The sequence below is a fragment of the Camarhynchus parvulus genome, chromosome 15, assembly GCF_901933205.1.
Source record: "Camarhynchus parvulus chromosome 15, STF_HiC, whole genome shotgun sequence".
In the NCBI taxonomy this organism is placed as follows: domain Eukaryota; kingdom Metazoa; phylum Chordata; class Aves; order Passeriformes; family Thraupidae; genus Camarhynchus; species Camarhynchus parvulus.
The window spans coordinates 9,169,776-9,192,760 of record NC_044585.1 but is presented as its reverse complement, the minus strand read 5'-3'; positions in this window follow the sequence as shown (position 1 = coordinate 9,192,760).

Genomic DNA, 22,985 nt, shown 5'->3' with positions numbered 1-22,985 from the left:
GCAGCGGCCCCGGCGTGCCTTGGCACCCTGCGCCTGTGTGGGAGCACAGATGACCAAGTTTGGGAATGTTGCTCGCTAACTCTTACCATGTGTGCTCCTGCTGCTGGGTCAGTGCTGGCAGCCAAGCCCCGGCCAGGCTCAGGTTGGCCAGGACCCTGCTCCTCCTGGGATCCCAAACCCAGCGCTCCCCAAGCCCCTCACTCCCCCCAGCCCTCGCTCACCACACAGGGAGGAAAAAGAATCCCTGGGAGCTGGAAATCAACAGCACCCTGCACAGCTGCTGCACGAATTCCAGGTTTCAAGCAATTTTTTGGAAGGAGAGCAGAAGCGGAGATTGTTAACTTGTGTGCTGAGGAAAGGGCTGGAAATCCTCGCTGCAGCTTAACTAAAACCTTTGAATTTTGACAAAATCGTTTGGATTTCTTTTAGATTTTGACTTCAAGCAAAATAATTCATCATGCAAAATTAATATAGAAGACAAGAGTAACAATGCAAAACACAAAACATAATGTGATAAATAATGAAACTGTTGAAATACAGGCTGGTTCAGAATTAAAAATTGAAACTATCTGATATGAAAATGTCACACAGGATGCTACAGCCTTGTTAAATATTTTTTCTGGTTTTCCTCCAACACAAAACTCTGCTGCAATCAGGTCCATCCCGCAGAGCACTCAGGTCCTGGTGTGGGATGGAGCCATGGAAGAGTCACAGCAATAAAACCCTGATATGACATCCCAGTGAGAGGCCAGTCACAAATGCCCTCCTAATTAATATAAATTGTTTGGTTAGCCCTGATAAACTCTGAACACCTGCTTCTAGAGAAAGATGAATGACAGCCCCACATTGGCAGGTCTCCCCATCTCAACCCTGGGAACAGCCTGGCCCTGGCATGCCTGGGGATGCTGGGGACACCAGGACCTGTGACCCTCCAGCTGCCACCATCGTCCCTGTGCTCAGAGGGATCTCTCCACGTTACAAACATTTCCTCTCCTGGATTTCATGGCACAGTGACCACCCAAACACAGCTGTGAAGAGGAGGGCACCTGTGGGCAGAAGTGCTTCTGGCTGGAGCATCCACTGGAGGATGGATGGAGGGATGGATGGGTGGATGGATGGATGGATGGATGGATGGATGGATGGATGGATGGATGGATGGATGGATGGATGGATGGATGGATGAGGGATGAATGGATGAAGGGATGGATGGATGGATGGATGGATGGATGGATGGATGGATGGATGGATGGATGGATGGATGGATGGATGAATGAAGAATGGATGGATGGATGGATGGAGGCATGGATGGATGGATGGATGGATGGATGGATGGATGGATGGATGGATGGATGGATGGATGGATGGATGGATGGATGGATGCTCCTGTGCACTTTGCACGGTGCTACAGTTTGGAGCTCGAAATACCCCGACCTGAGCAGCAGCATGTGAGGAAACAAATGTAGTGCTGAGGGCATTCCCGAGCCTGGAGAGCGCTAATTAAAGGGTTTCCTTCAAAAGGCAGGCTGGGGTAAGGATCACAATTATCCCAATAGGGACAGGGATTTTAATGGGCACCAGCACCCCCAACAAAGGTCTGCAGGCTGTTCCTGACACAATCCCATTCAGGCAGCCTTTATGCGGCCAAGGGAGGGGATTTGGGAAAGCCACCATCCCTCGGGACAGAGGGTGACTTTGCCTTTAGGAGAGCTCTGGGGCAGGGAATTTCCCCCTGCCTGTTCCAGATGCTGCTCCTCAAGGGAACGCCATGGTTGGGCACCTCAGCACTAACAAAACACCCACCATCGTGCTGCTTCTACAGATGCTCTGCTGGCCTTTCCTAGGATCCTTGTGCCCTGGTGCCACTCCAGCCCCCACCTGGATGCAGTCACACCTCGGTGGCAGCAGCAGCTGTGCCATGGTCCCGGCACATGCCCGGGGAGCCGGCGGGGCAGCGGCTTCGTGGCAGCCACCCAGGCACGGCAGCAGCAGCGGTGACTCAGCCGGCAGGAATGTGGGAGTTCTGCGCTGAAAGCCTTTTAATTCCAGCCTGGTGATGAATGGGCAAGGCCTGAAATGAAATGTTCGGAGGCTCAATGTACCGGGCCTCCCGCTTGTAATTATTTTTGTACAGAATATGTCAAGTGTCGTGCTTCACAAGAACTCGTTTAGCATGCAAACATTTTGTGATTAAGTGAGGCTTACTTAATTAAGCACTTTGTAATGACTCTTAAACCAAAGAGTAGTGGATTAGTGCGTCCTATTTGTGTCTATCATGTTAAAGGCGCCGTAATAACAGGTTGCTGCAGACAATTAGGGTTAGAATACAGAGTGGATGGAGGGAGAACCAGCAGGCACCCGGAGCCCCGCCACTCGCTAATGTCACCAGTTAAAGCCGCCTCTGCGGGGACAATGCGAACCCGCTCCCACATCTGCCACCATGCCCAGCCCCGTGGAGCTGGAGCTTGTCACTGCTGGTGTCACCCACCAGGACGTGCCCAAGGTGTCCTGTGGGAACTCAGAACATCCCTCTGGCTGTCCAGAACAGCCAGGACCTCTGCCAGGGGGCTCAGAAGCCCTGGCACAGAGCCTAAAACACCTGTGGGTTTGATTATGACCCGTGGAGCAAATTACCAACCTTATATGAAGGTCAGCAAGCCACACCAGTTTAGGCAGAATAATAGTGAAGTTGTCACGGGGTAGAAAAAGTAGATTTTGGGGTTTTTAGAATGGGGATTCAGGGGACAAGATTGAGGGGACTGGGTGTGTCCAGCCTTTCTCCTTCTTCTTCTTCTTGGCCTCCATCTTCTGCTGTGATGGTGGCACTTTTAGATTGGTTTAGAGTAGAAGCTCGCTGTCTAACATAGGTGATAGGTACTGGGAAGTAATTGTAAATATTGTACACGTAGTTTTTAGTATAAAGACATAACACTGCCCTGGGGGCAGGCAGAGTGCCTGGAACTGTCCTGCTGGATGGATCTCAGCAGGGCAGGAGAAAATTTTTTATAGATAAGATACAATAAACAACCTTGAGACCGAGAAATGAAGAGCCCTGACTCCTTCTTCAAGCTCCAGGCTGGAAAAAGAGACTTTGGAACTCCTCGGGGTCACTCTGACCAGCTAGAGATCCTGACAGTGTCCCACAGCAAAGAGGTCATGTAGGACGGGCACCACCCTGGGAAAGGGTCCCTGCTCCAGCAGAGAGCTGAGCACAGACTTGCCAAGGCAGGAGTGGGATGAGGATTTTTTGTGGCTCTCCAGCTGCGTGCTGGCACTGCCAAAGCACACACCCCTGACTGATTTCAGCCCCTGGATTTAGCAGATGGGGAGATGTGGCACGCAAGGACAGGGTTGGGTGGTGGCCTTGGCAGCAGGGCTGGGGGAGTGGGCAAGGGGCACAGGGCTGGGGACAGTGGGGTCCCTCCGAAGCTGCCAAGGGTTTTCCATGGAAACCACCCAACAACAAGCCCAGAAATGCCACTTGTTTGTAGCCAGTGGCAGCCTCAGCACAATTTCCCCCCTATAACCAGGCCCAGTGGGTGGCCCCACATTTTTCCCCAGTGACATTGGCTCCCCCATTTTGTGTAGGGAGAGAGGACAGATTATATCACTCCTCCCCAGCCACTAATTCAGTTAAAGGACAAAGCAAGCAGCACATCCCTGAGTGAACGTGGGGAAGGGTAGCGCCCTGCAAACACAGCACACCCCAGGACCTGTGTGTGTTCACATCACACCCCAGGACCTGTGTGTGTTCACATCACACCCCAGAACTCGTGTTGGGCACCAGGAACCCTGGAGCATCCCCCTGCCATGGGCACAGCTGCGCCGCTCACAGGCTCCATCCCATGCTTGAAGCTCACTGTGGCTGCTCCGGGAGCAGAGCAGATTTATCAGGTTTTATAGTCTCTCTAATTGCCCTTTTTTTGCCCTGGCACCTCTCTCCACCCTGAAAGGGAGGGGGCAGCACGGGGGCACCCCAAGAGTGATGCCTCAGAGCAGAGGGTCTCGCTCTCTCACCCCCAACCATGCAGGCTGCTCCCTCATTAGCAGAGTTAATAAACCCGACGCTGTAATTTACTGGGTTTGCTTTTCCCTTCACCTTTGGAACAGGAGGAAAAGCAGGAGTCACCGCTCCTGGAAAGCCTTCCCTTTGAGCTGAGGAACATTTCTGAGTTCAGTAAATAGACATCCCCAGCCACACGTGCATGGGGCGGTGGAGCTCAGGGCCGGTCTGATACACTAAAAGCAATTCACCTTTTTTATCTCGAAAAAGCACAAAATTCATTTTTTTTCCTTTGATAAGGCGGTGCCAGGAGCAGGCAGTGCCCCAGGAGCCAGAGGCAGCACGGGTGGTGGGGAAGGCTCGTGGCTCACAGCTCTGATCCCCCGTGGCCCCTTTGCCCCCAGCTCCTGCTTCTCAAATGCTCAGAAGACAACAGGTAATAAATCTGGATATTTTACACTTTTTCATTTCCTCTTACCTCACATTTAATGAGATTTTGCCCTTAACAAAGGTGCTATTGAAGCTGACTCTTAAACAAGGCCAGACAAGGGTTGGGATATTTTGGGGATGGGTGGGGGAGGAGGGCTGCAAGGTCAGGAAAAGGGAGCTTTAGAGGAGGGTCAGCCTGGCTTTTGCTCAAGCTGTGAGTGAAGGTTTAAAAGTGATTTTGTTTTATCACACACCTGGAACTCGTCCCAGCGTTACCAGGGACAAACCTGGTTGTAGCAAGTCCCAAGCAGCCCAGGCATCCAAGATTTGGCACAACAGGAACCACAGCTCCATCGCTTGAGATGGAATTTGGAGTGGTGGGAGCAGACAAACACCTCTGCTGGGCATGAGGCAGGTCGCACTGTGCTGCAGGGAAATTCCATGTGCTCCTCTATTCCTGGGCTTACCTGGCTCTTCCAGCCCTACCTGGGATAACCTGCTGGTCTATTCCCTGCCTGGGTTTTCCTGGCTCTTCTTAACCCTAAGCTGCACACAGGAGAGACATCTCAGGTTTTTTTTCCCTCTGGAACAAGCAGCAAACCCAGCAGACGTAAAACCAGAGGAAGAAAATTCCCAAACTCCAACTGCAGCTCTGAACTCGAGAGAAGCCAAAACATCTCTTGAAACCTCGCACTCCACGAGGTTTTCCCAGCCCTAAATACTCGATATTTTACCAGCTGTTGAATTTCAGAAGTTCAGTGTTGCTGTGAAGGTGATTAGTGAGGAGAGGGAAGGGGGGGATCAAATCTCCCTGGCCTGTGAGCTCTTTCAGAGGAGGCTCCAGGTAGCAGGATAATCTTATCTTGGCTGTGATCACCTTGGCTCTGCACACACTCCCCTCTCTTCCTCTCTTCCTCTGCGCTTTGTTCAAAGCCACTTTCTTTGTACAACTCTTATTTTTTGTGGTTTTGTGTCAGAGAAAAGGAAGGAAGGAAGGAAGGAAGGAAGGAAGGAAGGAAGGAAGGAAGGAAGGAAGGAAGGAAGGAAGGAAGGAAGGAAGGAAGGAAGGAAGGAAGGAAGGAAGGAAGGAAGGAAGGAAGGAAGGAAGGAAGGAAGGAAGGAAGGAAGGAAGGAAGGAAGGAAGGAAGGAAGGAAGGAAGGAAAGAAGGAAAGAAAGAAAGAAAGAAAGAAAGAAAAGAAAGAAAAAGAAAGAAAGAAAGAAAGAAAGAAAGAAAGAAAGAAAGAAAGAAAGAAAAGAAAGAAAGAAAGAAAGAAAGAAAGAAAGAAAGAAAGAAAGAAAGAAAGAAAGAAAGAAAGAAAGAAAGAAAGAAAGAAAGAAAGAAAGAAAGGAAAAGAAAGAAAGAAAGAAAGAAAGAAAGAAAGAAAGAAAGAAGGAAAGAAAGAAAGACCACAATTTCATCTGTTTTGATGTTCTTCAAAGCTGCAGGGCCCAGCTGGTCGGTTCTTGCACAGGTAAATGCACACCTATAAATGCATTTTTCTGCCGGAAAAGCACAGTACATGTGTGACCACAGAAAAGAGCCCAGTACAGGTGTGATTAGGGGAAAGCTCGGCTCGGGTATGACCACGGGGGAAGAGCCCGGCTGCAGCCAGCCCCCTAGAGCCTGCCCTGACATCTGCAGTGCGAGCTGCAGCCCGCGGCTCTGGAAAAGCGCTGCTCCAGCTCAGCGAGTGCCGGCCGCTGGCAGCTCCCCGGTAAATCGCAGCGTTAATCAGAAACACATTGTCCATATTGTCAACACTTCGTTTAACCACTTCTATAAATTCAGTATTAGTGTTGAGAAAGATTCTGATTTGATGGATGAAATAGTCATCCTCCTGCAAGCCAAACCCAATAAAAGTGAGCTAATAATTCATGGGAATAAGGCAGAAGATACTCGGCAGAGGCACAAATGGGTGAGATTTCCCTTCATTTGCATCCGCTTGGAAAGAGTGGTGCTGACAGAAGGGTGAGGGAGGAGAGCAGCTCTGTGCTGGCTGCTCTGGGAGCTGCTCATCCCCTGTGGGGCATGGAATGGTCAGGTGAGACACAGCACCCCAAAACTGCCCATCCGCACGTGACCAAGCATTGCATGGAGTGAATAAACCGGGAATGTTTCATCCTTTAAATACAGCGCAAACTGCCCTGGCACAGCAAATTTCCCAGACTTTGTGCAGCATCACCTAGAAGCTGATTTGGGGGGGGCATATGTGAGTTATCTCCTAATTATCATTTTTGTTAGTGCCTCTCTAGTCTGCCCTCCCTCAGAGGGGTTCCCTGGGGAAATATCCATGGGAACACAGATATCCCAGAGCCAGCCAGAACCTGCTGTCCACCCTGCCCTGCCCGAGCCATGCCTTACTAGCTTGGTGCTCCCCAGCCCAGCCAGAAAGAGGGGGATTCCAAGAAATAGGATTTTCAAGGAGTCTTTAAAGCCTCTGGCTCACCCGTGTGGGGTGGATCTGGGGGAGCTGAAGGGGAGCCAGGCTCAGAGGCAGCAGGAGAGGAGCCCCAGCAGGAGGGACACGGCGCTGGAGCAGCTCTAGGGCAGCACTCAGCATCCAGCCACCAGCACCCCTGAGATCCTGCTGGACCAGGATGGGCATGGCCAAAAGCCGGGTCCTGCCTGAGCCCCTCAGCTTGGCCAGAGTATGCCCAGGAGTGGGATTAGCCCAGAAATCTCCACAGTGACCGGAATTCTCCACCCTTCTGCCCCTTCATAACAAGTCAGGCCTCAGATTCCCGATGTAATTGCATGAACCGAGAGACTTTCAGCACTTCTCATCCTACACAAATAGTTTCCATTTTGATTCCCAATCTCCCCAAGAAAAGTATTTGAAAGTTGTTGTTTTTACTGCAATATGAGTATGAAAAAAAATAGCTCCACTCAGTGAACTTGGAAGTAATGGAATAATAATCCAACAACACGAGCCTTCTTGGAAAACTCTTCTGAGAATACCAGTGCCCTTGGGCATGTCTAGAGCCTTGTTTATTAAAACAATATAGTTTAAGAATTAATGCATTTATAAAGCAGGACTTATTACATAAGAATATTGTGCTTCTTTCATCGTTGCAAAGGATCTGGTAACTAAATTAATGTAACCCATTGGAAAGGTTTTTTTCTCTTAATCTTATTTGGATTTAGGTAGCTGTTTTTGCAAAAAAATATGGAAGAGGGGATAAAAGGAAACCTTTGCACAAATACTTCTGTCAGCCAAACTCTTCATGGGTTCTGCTTCTTCAACAGAAGAATGCAAGAAGAGATCAAAATTAGGGGAAATAAATCACATTTCCAGAAAAATCTGTATTTGTGTTGGAACAGAGAATGTCTGACAGTGCAGGGAGATATTGGAGGACTGGGCAAGTTGGGAAGAGCTCAAAGCAAATGAAGGTTCCAATTCTGCAAGCAATTATGCCTGTGGTAATTGGGCTGTGCGAGCCAGGCTGGCTCTGGGCACTCATGTGGCTGCAGGAACAGAGCACGGATGGCACCAGAGCACGGGGACAGAGCTGCTGCCAGGCTCTCTGTGGGGACGATGGCCATGGCCAGGACCCTCTGCCCATGTCCCTGAGCTGCCAAAGGTCTGAGGAGGAGCTCAGCCCATCTGCCACAACACCCAGGCTGACCCTGCTGCTCTGCCCCTGCCCCATGTCACGGTGGCTGCTTCCCTCCTTCCCAAGGGATCGTTGGGCTGCCCTGCTTTGGATTGGGCTGCTTCTCCTCTTCTTCCAGGAACTTGGTGTGATAAATCAAGGGAGATGATCCAGGCTGCTGACAGCACCTGGAATGAGCCACAGGGCTGGCTCATCTCCTGTGTCCCAAGGGGGCTGGGCATGGAGCAGGGATGGGATGGGATGGGATGGGATGGGATAGGATAATGGCATGGCATGGCATGGGATAATGGGATAATGGGATGATGGGATGGGATGGGATGGGATGGGATGGGATGGGATGGGATGGGGGGGGGGGGGGGATGGGATATGATGAAGAAGGGAGGATAATGATGGGATAAGGTGGTCATGGGTGGGGCATGGCATGGCATGGCATGGCATGGCATGGCATGGCATGGCATGGCATGGCATGGCATGGCATGGCATGGCATGGCATGGCATGGCATGGCATGGCATGGCATGGCATGGCATGGATGCTCCCTCTGGCAGCCAAAACAACCTCCCCTCCCACATCATGTTTCCCCAGTGAGGGGCCCTTTGCCATCTCCACTTCTTGTGCTCTGGAGGCTCTGAGGGGATTATTTTAAAGTCCCTTTTGGCTGGGAAAGTCTGGGTTTCATAAGCCCTTTTCAGTGTGAATTTTTTGCAGTTTTTCACAGTAATATCACTTGAAGGCTTTCCACAGCCGCAGAATTTCTTCCAATTAATGGAAAAAGCATTAATGTCCGTTTAGGAAAATAACTTTTCCATTGCTGAAGAAACTCTCTGGTTGTGCCTCAAGCAGCCACAGATGCTGGATGAGCAGGTCCTGGAGGGTCCCAGAGAGCACAACAGAGCCACACAAGGGGCTGGGGTGGCCCTGTTGAGCCCAGGGTGCTCTGTGATGTGCCCTGGTCAGGTGCCAGCCATGCTGTGCCATCTGTGCCCAGGTGTCCTCCCCATCACCTCCTGCCCAAGGGGCTGGGGGGTCACCAGGGCTGGCAGAAGAACCAGAGGCACTTTGTTTTCCCTCAGACAACTTGGAGCTGCCCTTTGCCCGTGCAGGAGTCATCAGCCAGTAAAAGTGCCAGGCTATGGTATGGATGATGGAGTCTGCCTTCAGCATCTGGGCTCACCCTGGTACCAGATAGGAAAATACCATGTGCAGAGCTCCATGGAAAAATTCCCAAATAGCAAGGGAAAGCCACATCTTATCCCTTCTGGAAGTTAAACCAGAATTTACATCTGACATCAGTGACACCGAGAAACGCCCTGGGCTTCTCAAAAGACAGAAACCAGCTTAGAAGATATTCCTCCAGCTGGTCCCAGCTCCTGGCATGTCCCTGGGAAGCACAGCTCATGCCTAGATGCAACCCTGAGTGTTCTGCTGGCAAACCCAGTGCTGGTGGTGGGACAATGGTCAGAGAGAAGGATCTGCCCTCGCTGGAGAGTCTGAAGCAGCAGCGGACACACAGCTCTGAGGAATCTGGGGCTGCTGGCAGAGCATCATCCTGCTCCTCCCCATTATTCCAAATAAAAGGAAATATGGGTTTTTCGGTCCCTGATAGGTTCAGTCAGTCCCCAGGACAGAGATCAGACGGTGTAAACAGGACACGCTTCAGCAAGGCTGTAAATACAATTTATGGCTGCTGCAGCCTGCAGTGCTCAGAACACGAGACCCTTTCAAAAGCACATGTGCCTTTTTCTTACTTAGAGATTTCACCATTTGGGAACATTTGATCCCCTGTCAGTTTTTGGGATGCCAAAATGTCTGTGAACAATGTTGAAAAGCTGACAAGTGTTTCAGTGACCTGCTTTGCCCCCCTGTGCCGTGTGCTGCTGTTTTCTGCACGCTCAGTCCAGACACACACCCTTCCACAGGGTGTGACCTGCTGCGGCCAGTACTCCCAAATTTGGCTTCTACCTAGAAATAAAGTCACTTTCTCCACTTGTTTGCAAGTTCTGTGACCCAGAATCATCCATTAATACCTCAGGAACAAACACCTGGGGGAAAATGTGTGGAGAAAAGAGAGCGGCGAGGAACAACCATGCAGGACATTGCTGAAGGCATTCCCATATTTCCCTTTCCTGGAGGTGTCCCGCTGCTCCTCCCAGCCTGTGCTGGGTACAATGGGCAGCCCCCAGGTGCCCCAGACCCGTCAGCCCCAGCTTGTCCAGAAAAGCTGAGGAGGTGGAAACTTCACTCCTTCCAGCTTCGGCTTTCACTTGAAACCCTTGGCGACATTTCTGTTTTGCTTAAGATCAAGTTCCACCTTCTCCCCATGGTGCAAGAGCTTGGCCAGGGTCTCAGAGGTCTCTGGCACTGGCAGCAAACTCTGGAGCAAGTGGAACTCTCGGGGACATGGGAGGAACTGCTCGGTGCTGTTGGCTCTGCTGGGCAGCAAACCCCAATCTCAGACACAGACTGAGCAAAACCATCTCCTGTCCCTGTGGCTTGGAGGCGCTGAGGGTTCCTGGGGAGAAAACAGGACAGAGGCAGCCTGGGGAGTGATGGGGGGAAATATCCTGAGAGAATGGGGGGGACGGGAGTGTCTTCCCCCCCCAGCTCAGAGATGAGAGCGTTAAATTCAGTGACAGCACAGAGAAGGATTTTCTCTCAATAAAGTCTTAAAGGGTTTTAAAGACTTAACAAAAATAGCTTTGAACGGTGTCTGAAATGGTTCAGCTCTGGGGTTCCGGGCTTTGAGCAGAGTTGTAGGAAATTTTCTGATGGAGAATTTCCATTGGAAATGGCGGTTTCAGGGAGCTGAGGACATTTCACGAGGATGGATTAATTTCAAAGACGTTTTCATGTGGATTTTGTTTTGCCGCTGCTGATAGTTTTCTTCAGTGTTGATCTTTGCATTTCACCAAATATTTAACAAGTAACAATAATATTTGCTAAGAATATCGAATTTCAGCAAACTTTGAGGCGTGACTTTCTCGACTCAAAGCACCATCTTAACAACCATTTTCTGCACAGGATACACGCTGCTTTCCAGCTGGTTTTAATCTCCAAATGCAGAGCTTCGCTGTGATTGTGACTTTGAATGATGTCGATTCAGGATGATGAAAGCACTGGGGACGACGTCATTCCTGCTGTTTGGGGCTGGGGCCATTCCTGTGTTTAGGGATGGGGCCATTCCTTGTTTGGGGATGGGGCCATTCCTTGTTTGGCAATGGGACATTTCCTGGGTTTGGATTTAAGGCCATTCCTGCTGTTTGCTTGGAGACGGGGCTATTCCTGCTGTTTGGGGATGGTGACATTCTCTGTTTGGGGATGGGGCCATTCCTGCTGTTTGGGAATGGGACCATCCATTCCTGTTGTTTGGGAATGGGGCCATTCCTGTTGTTTGAGGATGGGGCCATTCCTGTGTTTGGATTTGGGGTGATTCCTGCTGTTTGGGGATGGGGCCATTCCAGCTGTTTGGGGATGGTGACATTCCTGTTGTTTGGGGATGGGGCCATTCCTGTGCTTGGATTTGAGGCCATTCCTGCTGTTTTCTTGGGGATGAGGCTATTCCTGCTGTTTGGGGATGGGACCATTCCTGCTATTTGGGGATAGACCATCCATTCCTGTATTTGGGGATGGGGCCATTCCAGCTGTTTGGGGATGGGGGAATTCCTGCTGTTTGGGGATTGGGCCATTCCTGTGTTTGGATTTGGGGCCATTCCTGCTGTTTGGGGATTGGGCCATTCCTGTGTTTGGATTTGGGGCCATTCCTGCTGTTTGGGGATGGGGCCATTCCTGCTGTTGGGCCACGGGGAGCTCCTGCCCTGGGTGGTGTTGGCACAGGCAGCACTGGAGCTGCAGGAGCCCAGTGACTGCAGGAGAACACAACAGTGCCACATGTGTGTTATTATCCTTCTTGGGTGTGCATCCCTACTCTTCCAGGGGTCCACACACATCCTAAGCCAAGAGAACAGTGGGAGAAGCTGAGGGGAAGCAGGGCAGTGGGAGCCCCATGGCCCCACAAGGCTGTGTCTGCGAGGGTCCCCATTCCCACGGGAATGGCCCCAAAGCATCCCAGGGCTGCTGGAAGGGCTGGCACTGCAGCAGGAACACCCAGCAGCCCTTCCTGAGGATTCATTTCTTGGACTGCTCCCTTGCCAGGGGCTGATGGTCCAGGATCTTGATTAGTGTGAATATGGGAATTAGGGCTGAAATCAGGGAAAGGCAGCAGTGACTCCAGTAAGCACCTTGCAGGTAAAAGGAGTGGGGAGGGCAGTTTAGGGAATTTCTACTCAGGGAGAAATCCTGGCTGGGGAGCTCATCCAAGGCACCTAGAAGCAGCACCCAGGCTCTGCAGAAAGGCAGAGAAGACCCGGGATGCCCAGGAAAACTTCCAGAGGCGCAGGCGAGCACGGCGTTGAACTCCTGCCGGGTTTGTCAGCAGCGCGATAACGGCGGCGATAGGGAGATAACGGCGGCGATAGCGCTGCCATCGGAGCTGATGCTATCGCGCCGAGGCTGAATGGGCTCCGGCAAGCTCGGAGCTTTCCTTTGGAGCCTGAAGGAAATAAAGCCCTCGGTACAATAAGCGGGTCAGATAAGCCGGGAGAAAAATGGAATTGCATAAAGAAAAAATAACTCATCTCTTCCCGTTTTCACCGCACACAAAAAGCAAAAGCTGATCCCGAAAGATACCTGACTGACGTTCCTGCTCTGGGGATCTTGCTTTTAAGGAAACCAAGGAGATCTGGAGCTGGAGTCAGCACATCGCCCCTTGCCGTCCTTCCAATAGCACGCAGGGAAGCTCTGAAACCCAGGAAATGCTAGTACTACATTTTATTACATTTTAAAGAGACCAAAAAATCCTCTGGCTCGAATCCGCTGTGCAAAACAAACACAATCAGAGGTCTCTCCCTGCACGCTGGGGCACTCGCTGAGCAGACACGGAGTGATTGTAACATAACGCTTTCCTAAGGGCTCCCAAGCTCCAGCGGGGCCCCAGCCTGACTTGGGGAAGGAATTGGGTTCACATAACCCTCACTTAAAAAATAGACTGGCACATTTTTGCTTTATCAAACTCTATTTGCAAAAGACTAGGGCTAAATGATCTGAAAAGGTTATTTTGAAACGGGGTCACCCTCGCTGCCACAGGTCTAATAAAACAAAACTATGGCCAAATTAGAAACATATTTCATCTAATAGGGGAAAATATAATTGGTGAATCTGTCTGGTGTTTGACCTACAGTATTTATGCTAAATGAAAGTTTAAATATATCACAATGCAGCACGAACAAGAAAAGCTGCATTCACTCTCTGTTCTGTGGTTTGATCCCTTCCCCTTAACCCTTAGCTCCACACGAACGCCAACATCAGCATTAGCTTTGGACGTGCTGCTCGGATGCTGTGAAACAGCAGGGATGGCCAAGGGCTGCAGGAGTGATGAGAGATTCTGGGAAAATACCCCTGAAACCAGAAGGGGGTTCAGGAACTGCTGTGGGGTGTCCCTCTAAAACTGAGGCCCCTCGGGGTGGGGATTCTGACATCCAGCTCTGACACTCTCCACGTGCCTGGGGAGGTTTGAAGCCAGGACCTGATTGATGCTGGAGAGGAGAATGAGGGGGATACAGTGTGGGGGTCCTGTGCTATCCTTAGGAGACACCGAGCTGTGTGGGCACAGAGTGGGTACCACAAAAACAGGGATTCTGCATCATCAGAGTGAAAATATCCCACCCTGGCTACGAAGGTAGCGTGCAGGGCTGGTGCTGAGCTCATGTGCACTCACTGATGATGCAGGAGGTGCAATTTGTGGTCAACCAGCTGTTTGTAATTCCCAAAGCCCAGAGAACCCCTCCTCCCACCACCAAATAATTTATGTTCCGCATAAAAGCGAGAGGATCCTTGAGCAGCAGTGATGGATGAAGGAGATTATTAACAGGGATATCATTTTAAGAGTGTCTGTCTTTTGGTTCCTCGCAGTTACATAACATTTCATAAATTTCCTCACAGATTGGTTCCTGACTGGTTCACCTGACAGCAGCGCCTCGGCCAGCCCGGTGGGATCCCAGGGTGCCATGCCCTGAGCCCCAGGCTGTGCAAAGCTCCATCCACAGGGATCTGCTTTCCATGCATCACACAGATCCTGCTTCCCCGATCCCAAGCCTGACTCAAGTGAAAATAACTGGAACAGCCACAAGGGAATGTTCTCATCGCCCTTGCCCACGCACAGAAAGGATCAGGTGAGGTTTTGGCAACACGGGTGACACAGGCACAGTTTATCCCGGTCTAGACACCAGCTTCAAGCTCCAGTGGTGGCATCAGTGCTGCAGAGTCCCCATCCTCAGCCAGGAGGAGAAGCCAGCTCACACCCAGCCCCTGCCTGCCCCCCATCCCTCGGATCCCCACAGCAAGAGGGGTTGGTTGGACAAACAGCACAAGGCACAACTCCCTGCCTTCCCTGCCTGCAGCGCCCACCTGGAGCCCTTTCAGGAGATGGTCTCCCTCCCCCTCGCATGCACGGGGGAGGAGCAGGATGGCAGGGACACAGGGAATCTGAGAGGAGCTCTCCTGGCAGGGACATGTGCTGGTCCCTGTGCTCCCCTGCATTCGGCAGAGCCCTGTAGTTCAGCCAGACGCCGCAGCTATGATTCATCCCTCGCAGGAGTTCGGGCTGAAAACAAAAATCTCCACCAAACAATCCTCTCGACTCCAAGTCCCAGCAAATGGCCTCCTCGGGCAGGAGCAGGGATGCACAGCTCTTCCCTCTGGGACACCTGGGGCGCTCAGTGCAGGGGCAGGACCAGTTTTTGCTCTCTAGGCCTTGGCAAACCAAGGAAGCACGCAGAGAAATCCCGAGCAGAGCAGCAGGACTGCAACCACGAGCTGAGAAAATGGACTGGGGAGACAGGGATCTTCTTTCTTTTCCTTTATTCCCCCCCCCTTTTTTTTTCTCCTTGAAAACCTTCATGTGGAAGAGAAAGGGGCTAATTAAATTCTTTTGCTGAACATATTTAGCGAGTCTTTCAGAGAAGTGATTGCGTTTGGCCGCAGTCCAACAGCCAGGAGATAGGATTGTGCTCAGGAACAGGCAGAGCAGAGCGCTGATTTAGGAGGATCCAGGCAGATCCCAGCTGACAGGGTCTGGCCTGTCTCAGGCACCGTGGGAGGAAGGATGAGGGTGGCCAAGGTGGCTTTCTTGAATTCCTGGTGCGTGAGGTTAAGGCGGATCTCGTCTCCAGGGCAAGATTTACAGCGTGCACCCACAGCCCCGAGCGCGCTCCTCCCCGGCACTGAGTTATTGTTTAGTCAGCACCAAGCCATCCCAAACATCCGAAAATCAGCAGAACTGCTTGTGGCACCAAGGCCCCACTCAGCCCTGCACCAACACCAGCTGACACAGTGGATCCCAGCCTCGCTCATATTCAGCTGCCACCAAAACCACGTCTGAGTCTGGCTGCTGGGCTGAGCCTGATCTTTTCAGGCTGATTTTCAGGCTGATTTTTCAGGCTGATTTTTAGGCTGATTTTTAGGCTGATTTTCGGGCTGATTTCCACCTGAATCCCAGGCTCCCTCACTGGGTTCTGGCTGTCCCAGGGTCGGGACCCTCCAGGCAGGACTATGGAAGGATGTGAGCTGCCCACTGTGATGCTCCCAGCACGGCACTGAGCATCCCTCTGCAGTCTCGGGGATGCTCCACAAGCACCGGGGTACCTCAAACCCCGGGGCCACAGCACCAGCACGGCCGGGGGTGGGTCCCTGCTGTGCCACAGGCAAGGAGAAGGCTCAGGGAAGCCCTGAAATGCCCCCCATTCCCGAGGCAGGGGTCCCCCCTCGGGCAGCCCCTGTCCCAGGCACCCTCCCCGTGCAGCAGCAGCCCGGCGGGACCCCGGCCCCCGCGGGGTGGCACATTTACATGGCCTCAGCACATTTCCATCTCTTCACCTATTTCCGGGGCAAATTGCCTGGTTTTATGGCGCCTGACCGGCTCCCTCGGGGACAGCATTAGACGGGCAGGCAGTGAACCACGACAAGAGGTTTTGCTTTTCCCACAAGGTTCCTGTGAGAAAGCCCTCCCTTCTGCCCTCCCTCCCTCCCTCTCTCCCTCCTGCTGCCTTCATCCCATCTCCAAGGGCTCTGCCTCAGTTCCTTTGACCCCCGGGTGCTGGGGAGCCCCACATTGCTCCAGAGCACCAACCAGCACCAAGAGCTGCACCCCAGTGCTCAGCTGCCCTCTCAGCAGGCTTTTCCCTCAGATTTCAGCTCTTTGGTGCAGGAGAAGCCTGGAAATGGCTCTAAAGCCTGAGATGTGCCAGGTGCAAATCCTGTTTCCTTCATCCCAGGGCCCTGAGCATCACCAGCCTCATGGCATCGAGGGCTCTGCCAACACTGGGGTCTGGCAGGTGGCACCACACTCTGCCCAGCAGCATTCCCAGGAGGACTGGAGATCCCATGGGAGCACTGGAGATCCCTTGGGAGCCAGAGTCCCAGCAGGACCAGTCAGACACGCTGGGTGGTGGCTGATGTCCCCTGCACACATCCCTTGGAGCTGGGACTCACTCACACGAGGCGCTGGACTGGGAACATCCTAGCAGAGATGGCTTCAGCCCCAGCAGATGTTTCCAATTTGTTGTTAACCCATATTTATTTGGACTGATAATTGCAGGCAGCCCTCCAATCGTGCCGGGAGTTTTACAATAAACTCAAGCTCACTCTATCAAAAGCAAATCGATTTACAGTGATATTGGCCCCACCCACAGCATGTCCAGGTCCCTCCAGGATGGGATGACCCCCTGGACCAACTTCTCCAAGAGTCCCCACAGCACCACAGGCTCCCTCAGCCCCTTCTCCAGCTAAAGCTCCTTTTTAATTGCCTTCTGAGAGGAGCAGCGACACTCTCCACAGGGAGGATTGATTTAGACATGCAGTTTTCTCCACAGACTTCGCAAACGGTTGTAACAAGGTCACAGAGAAAAACAATTTTATCCTCTGATTACTGTAACATGATATGAGCTTGGAATTGCATCCACTTGGACTATTTATTTAGGCATTGCTTGTCTGGTCCCTGAAGAGAACTCCTCAGTGTAGGAAGCACGGGCAGACAGGGCAGGGATTGCTCCCGGTGTTTCCCAGTGCTCCCAGTGCTCCCCAGGCACCTGCAGGGGCAGTTCCAGGGTGCTGGGAGGGAGCTGCTGCAGCTCCAGCACCGGCAGAGCTCAGCACAGTGCAAATTTCAGCCATTAAAAAATGAGGTGCATTTCCAACTGGTTGCTCCCTGGATGAAGAGCATCTTCCTGCATCCTTTCTCGTGAGCCCAGAAGGGTTTGTTTAGGAAGTGCAGCAGGGGAAGCACACAGCTCATCACCTCTTCCTGATCAAGGCGAATCCACACAGAAAGATGAATCCAGTGCTTGAGGACACCTCACTGCATGAGAACACTCATCCAGAGTGAAATATTACAAATAATCGGTGAATTGTCACAATAATGGGAATATAACAAGGTCAGAACACTGAGACATCCGATCACAATCAGCCCTAATTCCAGCAAAGCCACGTTTAAAGGAGATTGTTTTGTCAAAGGTTTTTTCATGGCCCGGTGGCTTTGTAGCACAAGGTTGTTTGGATCAAGTCATTTCTGATGAGCATTTATTATGGAGAGGAAATGCCACATCCATCCTGTGCCGTGAAAGTTCATAAACTTGCTCAGATAATTTAAGAACTTCTCAGCCCATAGCCTGTTGCCTCAGGAGTTATTTAAATGCAGAGGACAGGCAGAGCATGAGCTGGCACAGCGGCACTGGCACCCACTGAGCGATGCCAGGACTGGACTGCAGGAAGGCCAGGGATGCCCACCTGGCACAGGTGGCACAGAATGGCCTGGGATCAGTCCAGTCCCACCACCTGGGAACAAACCAGGCACTGGAAAATGTGCAGAGCAGGACCCATCCAGCAATGCCAGACCCACCCTGGACACTGATTGCAGCTGCTCTATGATCACCTTTTTATTTAAAACACAAAAAATACCCACAAAGAACCAGCAAATGTGTCTTCTCCATTTAACATCTGGAACAGCAGCGCCCAGGCGTGCCCAGGGTGCCAGCAGAGCAGGGTGGGTGCCCAGAGATGAGGTGCCAGCCCTCATTCAGGAGTGTCCCAGCACATCCCTGCCGTGAGGGTTAACTCTGCTGCTGCAGGGGGTTTTGCTGACTCTCTGCTCTTACATCACAGCTGAGCTATGAGGCCTGGCAGGGCTCCCGCTCTGCAGCTCCGGGCTCCAGCCCCTGTCAGTTCTGGCACGGGGCAGGGGAGCCTGGGCCAGGGCAGCAGGAGGGGGCAGAGGCACCGAGCCCGCCCATCCCTTTGCTGGGGTGCAGGGGTTGGGGTCTCACTGCAGGGGTGGAAGGGGGAAAAACTCCTTGTGCAGCTCCCAGGAGGTGTTGGCAGGGCTGAGGGGTGGGGAGGTGGCTCTGTGCAGCACAGCTCAGCAAGGCAGCATGGCACAGTGTGGCATGGCACACTTTGCTCCCCGGGATGCCCTCGGACAAACCATGAATCCATGGATTTCCATGATGCGCCCAGCCCCGGCCCCACGCTCCGACAGTGAGGCACCGGCCTCAGGAATGAACTCACAGAGCAAAACCAGGCAGCCTGAGTCAACTACTCCCTAAAATCATCAATTACACCGTGACAGCCCAGAAGGAGAGGAGGGGAAGTCGGGGACACGCTGCTGAGGGGAGGGGAAGGCCAGAAGGAGAGAGCAGTAGTTAAAGCCCCGCTGTGAATCAGGAGGCACAATGGCATTTCCAGATGCACAGAGCCTTGGGTGGGTGTGTGACAGCTCCAGAGCCCGAGTTTGGAGAGCTGGAGCTGAGCTGGAGCATCAGGATGAGTGCCATGGGGGAATGGGGGGCAGTGGCACTGGAAGGCACCTGGGCCCATGGGCCTCATAGGCAACATTCATACCCTGAAAGGCACAATAAACACACTGTGGATAAAATTTACAGGCGAGACTCAGCGGGGCTGAGTTGGGATGAGCGGCACATACCCCCAACAGCAAAATACATGGAACTTGGAAGAATCAGGGCAATGCAGGATACAACACGGCTGAGAGAGAGCACGGCTGGAACAGCCAGGACATGAGGGAGTGAGAGGGAGGAAACAGGAGGATCTGGATGGGAGAGGAAAAAAGGATTTCAGACAGAAAATCTGGGATGAGTCTGCAATGATGGATGGAAAGTAAAGATCGTTTCCAACCCCACTGTCGTTTCAGTCCACAGACCAAGGCAGATCTCACTCAGTTTGATGCTGAGTCCTGCAGAGCCTGCCCATGCTCTGGGCTGTCCCAGGACTGCCACAAGGCACCCAAGGACATCCACAGCAGGTCCCTGGAGAAGCTCTGAGCTCTCCACTGCTCTGGCACCCCCAGCACAGCCAGGGCACCCCATACCCTCTATGCCACATCACCCATCCAGCAATGCCAGACCCACCCTGGACACTGATTGCAGCTGCTCCATGGTCACCTTTTTATTTAAAACACAAAAAATATCCTCAAAGAACCAGCAAGCTTGTCTTCTCCATTTAACATCTGGAACATCAATAAAAGATGGACGGAGAACGGGATTTCTTTGGAGAGTAGGAAACAAAGTGCCTTGCCACTAACTTATTTTAGTGTTTCTCTGTAATGTGATTTCCAGCTCCTTTGGTTATCAGGAACCCCCATTGTTTTCCCACTGAAGAGGTGATTTCAATGCCCAGCACACTGTGGCCCATGTTTGGGATTCTGGGGTAGTTTTTTGATATCCACTAATTTCTCCATGCTGAGGCAAATTTGTCACACGCATGGGTCTGTTTGATTTCATTAAACAGAATATTTAAGCATAAAAATTGTTTAATCGCCTTGTGTCATTATGAGATGAATTTCATTTTGCATACATTTGCATATTTCATCAAAATTAAGGCTGCTAATATGCAAATGAGAGCCAGGTTGCGGCTGAGGTGTTTATTGTAATAGCTGCAGGCTGTTCCACTTGAAAAGCTTCTGGGCGGCGCAGTGGAGGGGGTGCAGGGACCCCTCTGAACACCTTTTAGAATCAATTTGCTGGAATTTCTCCCACTAATGTCCCCCAGAACTGCCCAGATCTGGGATGAGCACTCAGGAGCTGGGATGGGCACTCAGGGCCTGCAGTGAGTACTTGGGGTCTGGGCTCCCACCCCAGACCTTGTCCCTCTGATCTGGGATGTCTCTGCCTGTTCCCTGCAGAACCATTGCAGTAAAAACAACCCCAACCTCATCCCTGTGGTGGGAAGATCCCCCCAGGGTCAAGGCTGCTCCCTGGGGCTGGGACAAGTCCCAGAAATGTCTTTTTCCCCGCAAAGCCTGGGGAACGAGGCGTCTCCCTGCTCTCATTGAACACTGTGAAGGTCAAGCACCAAGTTCCTTCAGACCCATTTGAGAGGCCCAGACAGACAAATAATGAAAATCAATCCACAGTGGGTAATTAATGCAGCCTTCATTAGCACGCAGCAGCTGAACGATCTGCATCCAGCGCTCTGTGCTTCGTGGCAGCCCAATAAATCGGGATGGATCCCGCTCTCCCAGCACCAGGAGCTGCCTCACTTTTCTTTCCTGATCAATGCAAGGCCTCCCCAGCCCCAGCACCATCAGCACTTTCACTGCTCAGGGTGTGAAGCTCCACAAATTGTGTATGGTATGGCACCAGGCCCTTATATTTCATTTCTAAAATCTACTCTTTGCTTGTTTTTTGTTAGAGATTTTACACTTTTAACCCATTCCAGAGCCTCGTTTTTGTAAAGAGCCGCCCTGTGCTTTGGGCAGATGTCTTTGCTTGTTTTTTGTTAGAGATTTTACACTTTTAACCCATTCCAGAGCCTCGTTTTTGTAAAGAGCCGCCCTGTGCTTTGGGCAGATGTTGGATTGCGGATTCTGCAGGAAAAGCCCTTGATGAGTGATCAACTCCTTCGAATGGAGTTTATCAATTAAACCAAAATGGAGTGATGAGCACTGCAGCCAGCCAACCATCCATTCATCCATCCATCCATCCATCCATCCATCCATCCATCCATCCATCCATCCATCCATCCATCCATCCATCCATCCATCCATCCATCCATCCATCCATCCATCCATCCATCCATCCATCCATCCATCCATCCATCCATCCATCCATCCATCCATCCATCCATCCATCCATCCATCCATCCATCCACCCATCCCTCCATCCATCCATCCCTTCATCCATCCATCCATCCATCCATCCCTCCATCCATCCCTCCATCCATCCCTCCATCTCACAAGGAGTCCATCCTGCTGACTCAGTCCCCAGTTCACAATGCAGAGCCCTCCATGGACAACACGAGCAGCACAAAGAAAAGAGTTTGTGGCAATTTTTAAATCTTGTGAAATTCGCATTTAAAGCACAAGGGTTTTTTTCCAGCACGTATTAGTCGAATCAAAAATTATATCATTGCTTCTCCAAAGAAAACTCAAGCAGTGTCTTTGCTTTCGTGCTCAGAGATAAGCCCTGCCTGGATATTAAGCAGGGGTATTCCTCAGCTTTTAGGGGGATTTTTGTAAATATTAGCCCTGAATGGCCACTGCACAGGGATTTATAAGGGAAGGTAACCCTGCACTCCCACAGCACAAGAGCGAAGGAATGCAAATCCCAGGGCTACTCCCAGCGTGTCTCCTCACACGGGGAAGGCAAATGGGACCACCTTAAGCCTGTCTGAGAGACTGAGGCACAAAGGTATTTGTTTAAAAAAAAGTGTAGTGATTGCAGCGAAAAGAGAAACCTGAGAGCTCCTTCCCGAGCAGTCAGACAGGGTCACCAAAACCAGACTAAATAGTCTGACTGAGGGCAAAGCACAGGGCTGGCTGAAAACTGATCCTGGGGATGGAGGAGCAGCCACAGCCGCTGGGGCAGGAGGGATGGATGGGAAAGCAGAGCCACCAGAGGGACCCTGGTGTGACAGAGCCACCAGAGAGGGGCTGGAGGTGCCAGAGAGTGGCTGAAGGGTGGTGGCAGAGCCACCAGAGAGGCTGGAGGGACTGGAGAGTGTCAGGAGGGACCAGAGAGCATCCACAGTGACCGTGGTGTGATAGAAACAGTGAGGAGTGACCAGAGGAAGGGACAAACCCAAATCCCTCCAGTGCCTGAGGGAGAGGAACAACTCAGCGAGCTCAGAACTCATCCTTATTTCAGGGACATGGAGCCAAATCTGGGAATTCCTGAGAACTGGCTGCAGTAGAACCAGATTGAGGTCCATGTTCTCCTCACAGGTCGCGATTTCCCAGGGCATTGCCAATAATTGGTGTTTTTCCCCAAAAGGGTCACCTTACTCTCAGTCTAGAAGGAGCTTTCCCAGTGGCCTCGGAGAGCAGCTGCAGAGGAGCTCCCAAGGAGCAGAGACTTCACTCTCTCACTACAGCTGGGCACCATCCCCACCAACATTCATACACCAGCATCTCCCAGAAGGCACGCATTTCTTTTTTTGTGTGTCAAAAAAGGACTAAAATCACATTTATTCCTTGCCCAGAAGCCATCCCCTTACTACAAGGACAACTCACACAGAATTTACCCAAACCCAGCTGTGACCCTATAGCCTCATGCTGAGCTGTGGCCAGGCTCTGGGGCTCTTCCTGGCATCCTGGGGGCTCCTGGGGGCTCCCTGCCACACCACGACAGTCTGTGCCATTGCCAGGGTCACCATCTTTTTGCCCTCTGTGTCTTTGTATCTTGCTGCCCATCAGGGTTTGGGGTTTTTCTGTTTGCTTTGTGTTTGGGTTTTTGTTTTGTTTTGTTTTGTTTTAACCAATTCCTTTTGTTCTTCTGGATTTTCTCCACCCTTTTTCAACTCCTTAGTTGGTTTTTTTTCCCTTTTTTTGAGGAGAACTTTGGGAGCTGAAGGGCATGCCCTGAGCGTGCCCAGGGCTGGGG